A 12203-nucleotide genomic window follows, 5' to 3' on the forward strand; every position below is an offset into this window, starting at 1 on the left:
ATTAGTGGAGAGCTGGATCAGAAGTGGAGCAGTCAGGACTTGAACCGGCACCCATATGGAATGCCAGCACTGCAGGCGGAGGTTTTATCCACTACACCACACAGCACAGGCCCCAATGTATGGTTTTGATCACATATATTTTACAAAAATACCTCTTTCATTCATCAAAAAAAAAAAAAAATCTATTCAACCTCTTCAACATGCCAAACACCATGTTAAGCATTAAGAATACAGCAATGGGACTGTCACTGTGGCATAGCAAGTTAAGCTGCAGCCTGCAGTGCCAGCATCCCTTATGGGTGTCAGTTTGAGTACTGCCTGTTCCACTTTCAATCTAGCTCCATGCTAATGTGCCTGGGAAACAGCAGAAAATGGCCCAAGTGCTTGAGCCCATGCAACTACACTGGAGACCTGGAAGAAGCTCCTGGCTCCTGGCTTCCATTTGGCACAACTCTCACCATCGTGGCCACTTGGGAATTGAACCAGCAGATGGAAGATTTCTCTCACTCCCTGCCTCTGCCTCTCCCTCTCTGTAACTCTGCCTTTCAAATAAATAAATAAATAAATCTTAAAAAAAAATAAAAGAATACAGCAATGAATAAGACAGACACAATCTCTGATCACACAGAGGTTAGAGTTAGTAGAGAAGCAGATAAATAATGAAAAGTGTGACAGGTGCTTTGATGGAAATAGAAACAGAGTTTAGGCACCTCGTTCAGACCAGGGTGTTGATTTGGGAGGAGAGGGCAGAGGGAGTTAGGGAGGGGTCTCAGAGTTAATGATACACCCTCCAGAGAACAGCTAAAAAGCAGGAGCTTGTGAAGCAAAGACGGAGGGGAGGTGTTTGGCAACACATTTCAAGGAGGCCACTTCTTTGCCTGGGAAAAGTGACAAGGTATCTTGGAAGCCAGAGAGCCTGATTCCTGTGTCACACATGAAAATAGCAACAGGGCTGACACCAGGAGAATGTTCTTGGGTTACTATGGTGCTTCAGAATGACAGAATTATATTGGTGGAGTCATAATTGCTTTCTTTTTCAAGCAAAGCCCCTTCCCCCTTTCATTCTGCAAGCAGGCAATGGAACACAGAATGCTAAGAATGCAGCCTCCAGGGTCAGACTCCCTGGGTTCACATTCTGTCTCTGCCACTTGCTAGCTCTAAGACCTCAGAAACATTTCCTCTCTGGCTTCAGGTTAATCATCTGTAGAATGTTCCTAATATTAATATTCTACTCACTGGGTTGTTAGGAGGATTAAATTAGTTAATACATCAGAAAGTACTTAGCATAAGGTAAGCACTCAATAAATACTTGCTGGCATTACTGGTTTTCATTGCCAACAAATGATCTTTTTTGCGCTAAGAGTTAGGTCATTTGACTGCTTCCACAATGACACAGGGCAGGTGAAGGAGGCAGCAGCACTAGTACCTTATCATTTGGTCCTCAAATAATAAATAAAAGATACAAGAATCTTGCTATCAGTTCTTCCTCAGTTCTGACGTTGGGACCTGGGAAGTCCACAAAGCTTCAAAGAGGTGTTCGTCTCTTTCAAGTTAAGTGGTGTTGAGACAGAAGTGGCAGGTGGAGGTGGGTGTAGGGCTAATAGCTTTCATCAAGGTAGTAAAGAAGGGCCTCACAGAAATGGGGACATCAGGGCAAAGGCCTGATGTAGAAATCAGGTCCACAAGAAGGCACCCGGGTGGAGCCACCATAACTCAGGCCACAACAGAGAAACACACTATTAATAGATGCATCCAGAGGTGATCAGGCTGAGGGACAGCTGTGCATGCTAACCAAGTGCCCAGAAGATTAATAGTAAATCCAGGGTTCCAACTGAATTCATTCAACAAGTATTTGAGTGTCAACTACATAGCAGGCACTCTTCTAGGATGCAGCGGTGGAGGAAAAGAGAGACAGACAGAAGTCCCTGCCCTCAAGGGAGCATCAGATAAATGAGCTGAAACACAGCATACTAGAAAGTGACAGGTGCTATGGAAAAAAAGAAAGTAATATAGGGAGAGCAGATGATCGGGGAGGTAGGTGTAGGGCTAATAGCTTTCATCAAGGTAATAAAGGAGGACCTCACAGAAATAGGGGCATCAGGGCAAAGGCCTGAGAAGGTGGGGAACACATGAGAATGTCTGAGAGGGGCACGGGGAGCAGAGTGCCAATGAGTGCCATGTCCTTAGGAGAGAATGTGCCCAAGGGTTTGAGAAACAGCAAGGGCACCAATAAGACTGAACAGAGAATGGTAAAGGAATAACAACAGGAAGCGAGATCAGCAGCACTGAGATCCTATAGGACTAGTTGTTTTTTTTTGTTTGTTTTTTTTTTGACAGGCAGAGTGGATAGTGAGTGAGACAGAGAGAGAGAGAGAGAGAGAGAGAGACTTTCTTCCTTTTTGCCGTTGGTTCACCCTTCAATGGCCGCTGCGGCCGGCGCATCGCGCTGATCCGAAGCCAGGAGCCAGGTGCTTCTCCTGGTCTCCCATGTGGGTGCAGGGCCCAAGCACTTGGGCCATCCTCCAGTGCACTCCCGGGCCACAGCAGAGAGCTGGCCTGGAAGAAGGGCAACTGGGACAGAATCCGGTGCCCCGATTGGGACTAGAACCCCGTGTGCTGGCGCCGCAAGGCGGAGGATTAGCCTGTTAAGCCACGGCGCCAGCTCCTGTAGGACTAGTTGTAAGAATCCTGCCTTTTCTTCTGAATAAGATGGGAGCTACTGGAAAGTTGTAAATGGAGCTTTGGTACTCTGTGCTTTATGTTTTAGAAGGATCACTCTGGCTGTTGTGTAGGGAACATAAGTGTATGGGTAGCTGATACACAATCGTAGTCAAAGGCCACAGCGGTCTGGACCAAAGTGCTATCCGTAGAGCTAGGGCGCATGGCTGTGGATTTAAAGAGAGAGTAATGGGATCTGCTGACAGACTGGATATGGGGTGTGAAGGAGGTGCTGAGTTACACTCAGCAATCAAGTGATGGAGCTGCCATTAACTGAGATATTGAAGGCTGTTTGTCAAGGATGTTTTTTGAGGGAAAGGTGGATCAGGAGTTTAGTTGAGATACGGCCTGGGAAAGCAGTAGAAGATGGCCCAAGTCCTTGAGGCCCTGCACCCACGTATGAGACCCGGAGGAAGCTCCTGGCTCTTGGCTTCAGATCAGTGCAGCTCCAGGCGTTGTGGCCATCTGGGGAGTGAACCATCGGATGGAAGACCTCTCTCTCTCTCTCTCTCTCTCCCCTTCTCCTCTCTCTGTGTAACTCTGACTTTCAAATAAATAAATAATTTTTTAAAAAAAATTATTGAGCACCTACCACATGCCCATTACTAGGGATGTAAGTTGAACAAAACAGAACATTGTTGTTAGGGAGCTCATTGTGCAATAAAGACAAGCAAGTGAATAATCACAATGTTATAATTATTTTTTTAAAAGATCCATGTATATATAAGGGACAAAAATTATTTAAGTAGTTAATTATTCAGTAGAAAGGGCATTTGGGTCATTCACACTTGTTTTGCCATTTCAGAGGATTTCAACTGATTTCTCATCCAGAAATATATATTAGTATCTATTACATAAAGAGTATGGAAGGGATGGTCATTTGGTTCTGTGGTTAAGATGCTGCTTAGGATGCCTGCATCCCATTTTGGAGTGCCTGCATTTGAATTCCACCTCCATTTCTGATCCAGCTTCCTGCTAATTTGCACCATGAGAGATAGCAGATAAGGGCTCAGGTACTTGGGGCCCTGCCACTCAAGTGGGCTCCTAGCTTCAGCCTGACCCGGCCCTAATTCTTGTGGGAACTTGGGGAGTGAACCAGTGGGTATAAGCTCTTTCTGTGTCTGCCTTCACCCCTCTCTGTGTGCCTTTACCTTTCAAACAAATAAAAAGTAAGTAAATAAAGACAGACTGCAGATCCCACAACATGGAAAGAAATCCATCATATACCACCTAAATGAGCAACCAAGAAAAGAAACTTGAACAGTTTAAAACACCTGAGACAGAAAATAAGCAAGCTAGAATTCATTCAAATATATATATATACACACTATATATATATATATATATATATATATATATATATATAATATTAAGTACTTACTATGACAGGGCATAGTTCCAAGTGTTTGAGATACATCAGCAAACAAAGAAACACCTTTTTAGGACTTGTAACAGAGGAAATAATCAACGATAAATATAAAAAGTGGCAAAGTAGGTAGTAGTCTTTTTGAAGGTAGTAAAGTCACAGAGGAAATGGAAGTAGATGACATGGGTATTAATTTGTAGTTTTTATCAGTGTGGTCAAGGCCTGAGTGAGAAGACATTTTAGAAAAGCTTTGAAAAAGGTGAGGGCATTAGCTGTGGATATTTGGGAGAAGAGCATTTTAAGCACCAGAACAGCCTCCAAAATGAAAGAAGTGTGACTGGTGCATGTCAAGGGAAGTCGGGACACTTCCGCAGAAGCCAGTGCAGTAAACCAGAGAAGAGCTGAAAGTTTCACAGACCCTGCTCACTCGCAGTGGTTTGGGGGTACATTTGGGAGGCACTCTCAATAAAATGTCCTGATGGAATGTGGAAGGCAGGCAGGCATTAAGCATCAGGGCTAGATTTTTAACCTCGGCAATTAACACTGGAAAGGCTGCAGGTGTTAGATGTGGGGAGACAAGCAGTTCTAACTTGAGATGTCTAGTTTATAGCAGCTCAGCCACTCTGAGCCTGGCTTGCCTGTGTGGTTTTTGGCAGTTTATTCTGCCTCTACTGCCAATGGCCAACCAATTCCAGGCTATACCCACCCACAGCACGTTGTCTCACGGCCAGACCCACATTTTCTGAAGGCCTGTTGGGTGCCACACAAAATGGAAATGTTTATGTGTGCACTGGGTATGTTGAATCTGGGAGAGTACTGTTAGCATCTCTTTGACTCATTCTTGACTTCCTCCCCTGATTCACTGGTTTTCGCTACCCTCAATGCCCTTGATTCCACTCCCTAAGGAGACAACAGCACAGAAGCTTTTGCCTCAGGTCCTACTTTCTGCAAGAAGCCAGCTAAGGCAATGTCCAAGTGGAGAAGTGAGGGGTTAGTTGTTTAAATGAGTCTGGATTTTGGGAGAGTAATTTGGAGAGAAAATCTAATTTTGAGAGTTGTCAAAATATTCACAATCAGGTGACTGAATGGGAGCACAGCAAAATAAGTTTAAAAAAAAAAAAAAGATGTCAGGAAAGTAGAAAAGTTGAAGATTTTAATATCTCCAAGAGCAGAGGCCAACTATTTTGTTCCCTGTTTTATGTTTAGAAGAATGCATGGCACAAAGTAGGTGCTCAGCGGGGACTTCTAGAATAAGTCAACTGGGTCACTGTGGTCTGGGGTTAGGTGTGAAAGCAAATCAAGACACAAGAAATGACCTAAAAGTATAGGCTGGGTTCACGGACCTTGAGTTCACAGTAAAGGTGAAAATTAAGTACAACAGCAGAAGCAAGAGGAAAAACAACAGGAAAAGGAAGCCGTGGTCAGAGAAAAGCTCTCAAATGTAACTTTCTCCTTGAAAGTTTTACAATCATCTCATGAAACCTGCCCCCTCTCTGGACCCTGTTCAAGATTCATCAGTCTTATTGTACATTCAAGTTAATTCCATGTGCTGTCCTCTACTTTCATCTCCCTGTTATTGACCAGTTATTGACCATATTTTCCCAGTTGGGAAATTGAGTCAAAAAAAGAAATGGCTTCTAAGACCCAGAGAGAAAAACTGGATGCTGGAAACTTAACATTTCTGGTCCACATCTGCTTTCTGGAGATACCACACTAGATTTCAAACCTGGCATACACCCAAAGTGTTCAGTAAAATAACTTGCACTTGAAAGAGTGGTCATGTGAATGAGTAAACAAAGTTAGGAGGGAACACAGCCCACGAGAGCAGAATTCAAGAACACATGATTTAAACACTGCTGAGGCTCACTGGTCTAACAGAATGGCAAAAAATGAACTGGATAAGCAGTTCTCAAGTTAAAAAGCACCTAGGATTAGTAAAGAAACTGAGATGCGATAAGGCCTAAGGGAAGGTCATTGTGAATAAAAAAAAAAAAAAAACAGGAAATTTTGAAATGAAAAATTACCATCGGGGCAGCTGGGTGGGAAAGCAGTTAATACATTGCTGGGGCTCCCACACCCCGTATTAAAGTGCCCATGTTTGAGTTCTGGCTACGCTTCAGATTCAGCTTCCTAACGCACACCCTAGGAAGCAGCAGCTGATAACACAAGTACTTGAGTTTCTATCACCCACATGGGACACCTGGGTTGAATTCCCAGCTCCTGGCTTCAGCCTGGCTCAGCCTAGCTGTTGCAGGCATTTGGGAAGTAAAGCAGTAGTTGCAGATCTGTTTCTCTCTCTTTGCCTTCCAAATAAGAAGTTTTTTAAAGATTTACTTATTTGAAAGAGTTAGAGAGGGAGAGACAAGTCTTCCAGGCCTGGTTCACTACCCAGATGGTGGCTGCCAACACCTAGGTGAGACAGGAGCCTAGAACCATCAGAGTCTCCCACAAGGGGAGAGGGGCCCAAGCACACTTGAACCAATTTTCACTGCTTTCCCCAGCATGACTAGCAGGGGTTGGACTGGAAGTGGAGCAGCCAGCACTGGAACACAGGCTTATACAGGATGATAACATTGCAGGTTGCAGTTTAATCCACTGTGCCACAATATAGGCCTCAAAATAAAATGTTTTAAATTGTCATATTCAATGGGGATTGGTGTAGGCCAAGATGAATCCAGAATCTTGGTATCACATAGAACCAGTCTAAAGAGCAGGGGGTCCAGCCTCAGTATTGCCTACAATGCCAATGCCAGCACCAGCATCCCATAGGAGCCCTGGCTGGGGGTCCTGGCAGCTCCACTTCCAATCCAGCTTCCTGCTAATGTGCCTGGGAAAGCAGCAGCAGAAGGTACAAGTAGCTGGGCCCCAGTTATCCACTTGAGAGACTCGGATGAAATTCCAGGCTCCTGGCTTCAGCATGGCCAAGCCCTGGCCATTGTGGCCATTTGGGGAGTGAACCAGAGAATGGAAGCTCTCTCTCCCTCTCTGCCTTTCAAATAAGTAAAGAAGAGCAGGAAGAGGACACACAATTTTAAAAATGTATTTGACAGAGATATACAATCAGAAGCTAGTAAAAGGCAACATTTTATTAACATTTATTACATGCCAAACATTGATCCAAGTACACAGTATCAGGTAGGTGCTATTATCACCGCTGTTATTTTATAGATGGGAAAACTAAAGCACAGAGTGAACAATTTACCCAGTCACTAGCAGTAAGAGCTGAACTTGTGCAAAGAGCTGAAGGTTTGTGCCCTCCCCAAATTCATATGGTGAAATCCTAACACCCCGGTGTGAAGGTGCCAGGAGGTGGGGCTTTGGGGAGGTAAATGAGCTCCACGAGGGTGGAGCCTTTATGAATGGGATCAGTGATAAAGGAACCCCAGGGAGTTCTCTCTTTCAGCCCTGTAAGGCTGCAAGCAGAAAATGGGTATCTGCAACCTGTACAAAGGCTCTCAGCAGAGCCTGACCAGCTGGCAGCCTCCCGAGCTCTGATATTTCTTATTTCTGTTGTTTATAAGCCACCAGTCTGAAGCCTGACCCCCCGAGAGTGCCAGGATTCGAGCTCCAAAATGCTAGTGAGATTACAGACATTCACCATTCAATGAATATTTAACCAACACCGTTATATTCTAGACATTGTGGGAAAGGAGAGAAAAGGTAGATGAGTAAGATATTACTCGGACACTAAGCAAATAATTATTAGCATGACGAATCAGAAAGAGAGTGATAAATTACAGGTAAGTAGGAGGAGTGGATGAGGGAAAAAATACCAGGGGAAAGGAATGGCATGTGTTTACATGCCTTGGAGCAAAAAGAGACTGTGGTAGGGACAGAGAGAAAAACACGGCTGGAGTGCAGAGAGCTAGGCAGTTGGAGAGGGTGTGGAGGAAGACAAGTCCAGATAATAGAGCTCACACAGTGTGGTAGCAAAAGGGTAGACCATTCAAGGACCCGAAGCAAGGTAGCAACTTAACCAGAACTGTCTTTTAAAAGATTACTGTGGTGGGGATAGTGGGTTAACGCCCTGGCCTGAAGCGCCAGCATCCCACATGTGCGCCAGTTCGAGACTTGGCTGCTCCACTTCTGATCCAGCTCTCTGCTATGGACTGGGCAGTAGAAGATGGCCCAAGCCTTTGGGCCCCTGCACCCACGTGGGAGACCCGGAAGCTCCTGGCTCCTGGCTCTGAATCAGCTCAGCTCCGGCCATTGCGGCCATCTGGGGAGTGAACCAGCGGATGGAAGACCCTCTCTCTCTCTCTCTCTCTCTCTCTGCCTCTCCTCTCTCTGTGTAACTCTGACTTTCAAATTAATAAATAAATCTTAAAAAAATAAAAAAATTACTGTGGTGTCAGTGCAGCAAATGGACTGGATTGAGGCAAGAGCAGTTTGGATGGCGGTTATCATGAGCCGTCAAGCAAGAGATGAAGGCAGCTTAGACTAGAGGTAGGAGGGAAGCAGAGCTCACAATTCACGTTTTCAGGAAGCAGACAAGTCTGACTCTGATCTGTTAGAGATATGTAAAGTTTCTGGCTTGAACTGAGCAGATGGAGAGAATGCACTTTACTGAGCCAAGCCTATGGGAAAAAGGTTTTGGAAGGAATATGATACTAGGAGTGCAGGTTGTCGACATTCCCCAGTCTTCCAAACGAACTGCAGCAAAGGCAGTTGGAAATACATGTCCACGTTGGAAAGGAAGGCTTTGGCTTGAGTTTTAGGATCGGACAGGTCTTTGACAGAGGACACCTGAGGCCCTGGAAGAGTATGAGACAGCCTTAAAAAGCACACGAGGGGCACTCAAAAGGCGGCCCAGGGAGCCCATTACATGAGTGGGGTAAAGCAAGGACAGGAGGCTGTGACTGCCCAAGGGCTGACAGACAGGTGGAATCGCTGAAAAGGCATTTACGATTGGTAGAAATAAGCGCGGTTAAAACAGTGGCGCAGAGATGGCAGGAAGGAAAGGCTGAAAACAACTAACGGAAAGGGGATGGCCAGCAACAGGAAGGAGAATTCTCTTCCTAGCAGAAGTCAGTGGGCAGCAGGGCCAGGTCTGCTCCAGAAAGACGAGTCGGCTTCAAGGGACACAAGGCTTCACCCAGGGAGAGGCCTGCAGGAGCGGAGAGGAGACTCGGTGGTTGGCCTTGGGCGACCTGGGGGAGCAGTGCCAGCAGCCTGGAGGCCACGGAAGTCACAGTGTCAGCCTTAGGGTGGGGGTGGGTGCGCAAACCACTGTGGCAGAGAGGCGGCGAAAAGAGAACGAGGCACAGGATGTCGCCCCGAGAAGGGCGGGCAGGTGGGGTGGGGCCGAATTTCGAGCGCCGAGGAGGAGCAACCTCGCTCCGACCGAACCCCCCAAGACGGGCTGCCCACGTCGCAGGGCTCAACCGCGAATTCCGGGGCCCCTGCCTTCCGGACAAAGAACGACCCCGCTCGCGGCCGCCGGGCGGCCTGGGCCCCCAAGGCCCTGAGACGCCCCCCGCGGCCCGGTCGCGCGCCAGCGCCCAAGCCAGGCCCCGGGCCTGGGGGTGCCGGCCGAGGCGCGGCGGCCCTTGCTCCCCGGCCCGGTGGCCGCCGCACCCACACCGTCCCCGCCGTGTTTGAAAGTTCCCGGGCCGGCGGCGCGCGGGGGCTCACCGTGGCCGCCCTAGAGCCCGCCGCTTACCGCCTCGGGGTAGGCCTGCGGGGGGTTTCCAGCCAGTCACCTAGAACCCTTGGGAATTCCCCCACCGGGTCTCACACACCAACCCCGCTTCCTCCTGCACATTTCCGCCGCGGGGTTTCAGCGCCCCGAACGCCACGCCGGGGTAGAGAGCGCTCCTCCCTGCACGGGTCTCGGCCCTCGTCGCCCGGCCTCTTCCCCGCCGAGCACCCCCCACCCGCTCCGCCTGGCGCGAAGGAGCCCGAAGGCCTTCGGCAAGTTCCGCCTCCAACGCGGGGGCGGGGCCGCTCGAGCCGCTCCGGGCCGCGCTCGGCTGTTTCCGTGCGCAGCCGCTGCGCACTCGGCACTGGGCGGCGCTGGCTGGCTCCCTGGCTGCGGCTCCTCAGTCGGCGGCGGCTGCTGCTGCCTGTGGCCCGGGCGGCTGGGAGAAGCGGAGTGTTGGTGAGTGACGCGGCGGAGGTGTAGTTTGACGCGGTGTGTTACGTGGGGGAGAGAATAAAACTCCAGCGAGATCCGGGCCGCGAACGAAAGCAGTGACGGAGGAGCTTGTACCACCGGTAAGAGGAGCAGGAGGAGGAGGCAGGAGCCGGAGAGAGCCGGGGGGACGGAGGGGGGACGGGGAGGCGCCGGACAGCCGCGCTCGGGGCCTTCCCCTCGCAGGAGGGGCCGCGGTAAAGATGGAGCCTCCGCCCGAGCCCCACAACATCGCCGCCGCTCGCAGCGAACAAAGAATAATGGCGGCGGACTGGAGCCAGCGGCGGCCGGGGCGGCAGCGACTCTGCCTGCAGCCAGCGGCGGCGCTCATGGCGGGGGGCGGCGGGCGGGCCGCGGGTGGGAGCCGGCGGCCGGGCTGTGCGGGCGGGCGGGCGGGCGGCCGCGGCGAGCTGGCGCCCGCGTTCCCGCCGCCGCCGCCGCCGGGCCGGGCGCGGAGCCGGGAGCCGGGAGCCGCCCCGGGGGAGGCCGCCCGCCCGGCCCGGCGCTGCCCCCCGCGCCGCCCGCTCGCTCGCCCGCCCGCCGGCCCCCGCCGCCCGCCTCGCCCCCGGCCCGGCCCGGCCCGGCCCGGCCCGGCCCGGCGGGGCAGCCGCGGCCGGGGAGCCCGTGGGGGGTGGAGAAGGAAGAAGAAGGCGACGGTCGAGGGCAGAGGAGGTGAAGGTGCCTGCCGCCTTCCCGGTAGCCTCCGAGCCCGGCGTGCCCGCTCCGCGCGGGCTGGAGCCGCAGCAGCGTCTGATCCGCTCTCCCCTCCACGCTCTTTTGTGCAATAAAGTTCGAACCCCAAGCTCTCTTCTCGTGCTGTATTTTTCTTGGTGCCCTTTTCCGCCCCCCGCTCCGGCAACGTTGGGGAAAGGCTGTCTTCTGCCCTTTTGCCGCTCAGTTGAGATGATGAGAGGTCGTGCTTTTTTTTAGGGAATTTTTGACTCTTTCCCTTACTGCCCCCTCCCCCCCCCCCCGCTTCTTTTTTTAAAAGTCAGTAGCCATGGAAATGCATTCTTTTTGGAAGGAACGGGGTGCTAAGAAAAACATTTGTAATAACTTTAAAAAAAAAAAAAAGAAACCTGTTGGGATCTTGTAAAAGGGAAGCTGGTGTTTGAAACAGTTTCGGTTTTAACCCTTTTCAGTTAGGTAGTAACCACTTGAGGTCTAGCATTCTGAAACACTTCGTTGAAACGAGCGTTCGCAGACGTACTTTTGTTTTGCATCACTTTGAGGGGGGTGCACACATGTCAGCTGGGTGAGTCACCTGGGTCTCTCCTCACCCCCTACCAAGTTTCCCACGGATCTCTTTATAAACTTTAATGAGAAATGGATGTCCTAACAGTGCTAAAAGTAGACATTAACAGTATCCATGATCTGTCTTGCATACAGTGGGGAACCCCGTTCTGTAATTTAAGCCACAGACTGACTTTTCTTCGTCTTTTGAGAAAAGGGACAGCAGGAAAGCCACTGACAGGTTACAACACCACATTTTTAAAGGACGTGCAGTATGACCTACTTAGATTTGTCGCTCCTTACCGAGTTTCACTCTAGCCTTAGCTTGCCCTTAGGTCTGTCTTCTGAAGGCTTAGTGTAAGATCCTTTTCGGTAGCTGCCTATTGACATCTTGTACTTTTAAGCATTTCCTGATTTAAAAGTGAAGCCCCAAACGGTCGTTTTAGATGGTGAGAGAGATGAACAAATAATTTGTTCTAAAAATACTCACCTGTCACTGTGTGATTGAATTGTGATAGATACATGCAAGGCTTCTGGTTCGGGAGTAAATCCTGACTGGTGGGAGAAGCATTCTCCTGATTTTCTGTATCTAAGTCAGTTTTCTTGTAGTTGTGTTGCTAGTCTTTAGAAGACCACATTGGCAGTGCTGAGAAACTTGAGAAGATGCTAATAAAGGGAATTTTTTTTTTTATTTCCAAACACTGAAGAAGTTATTGGTGGTGGTAGATTACTGTTTTTTCCTTAATAAATTTT

The 12203-nt window shown here is 49.4% G+C and overlaps 1 protein-coding gene across 7 annotated transcripts in view; it reads left to right on the forward strand.

Moving 5' to 3' along the window:
- The first annotated feature begins 10098 nt into the window (after nucleotides 1-10098).
- CREB1 (cAMP responsive element binding protein 1) overlaps nucleotides 10099-12203 on the forward strand; it is a 75226-nt gene continuing 73121 nt past the window's right edge. For 6 of the 7 annotated variants that reach the window (XR_009865892.1, XM_062190397.1, XM_062190419.1 and 3 more), the window contains exon 1: nucleotides 10102-10300. The gene's annotated coding sequence lies outside the window, so the exon portion shown is untranslated. Of the gene's footprint in view, nucleotides 10301-12203 lie in introns of all 7 variants that reach the window. The other variant, XM_062190412.1, reaches the window with a different exon arrangement.

Source organism: Lepus europaeus, chromosome 1 (genome assembly GCF_033115175.1).
Source record: "Lepus europaeus isolate LE1 chromosome 1, mLepTim1.pri, whole genome shotgun sequence".
Lineage (NCBI taxonomy): Eukaryota > Metazoa > Chordata > Mammalia > Lagomorpha > Leporidae > Lepus > Lepus europaeus.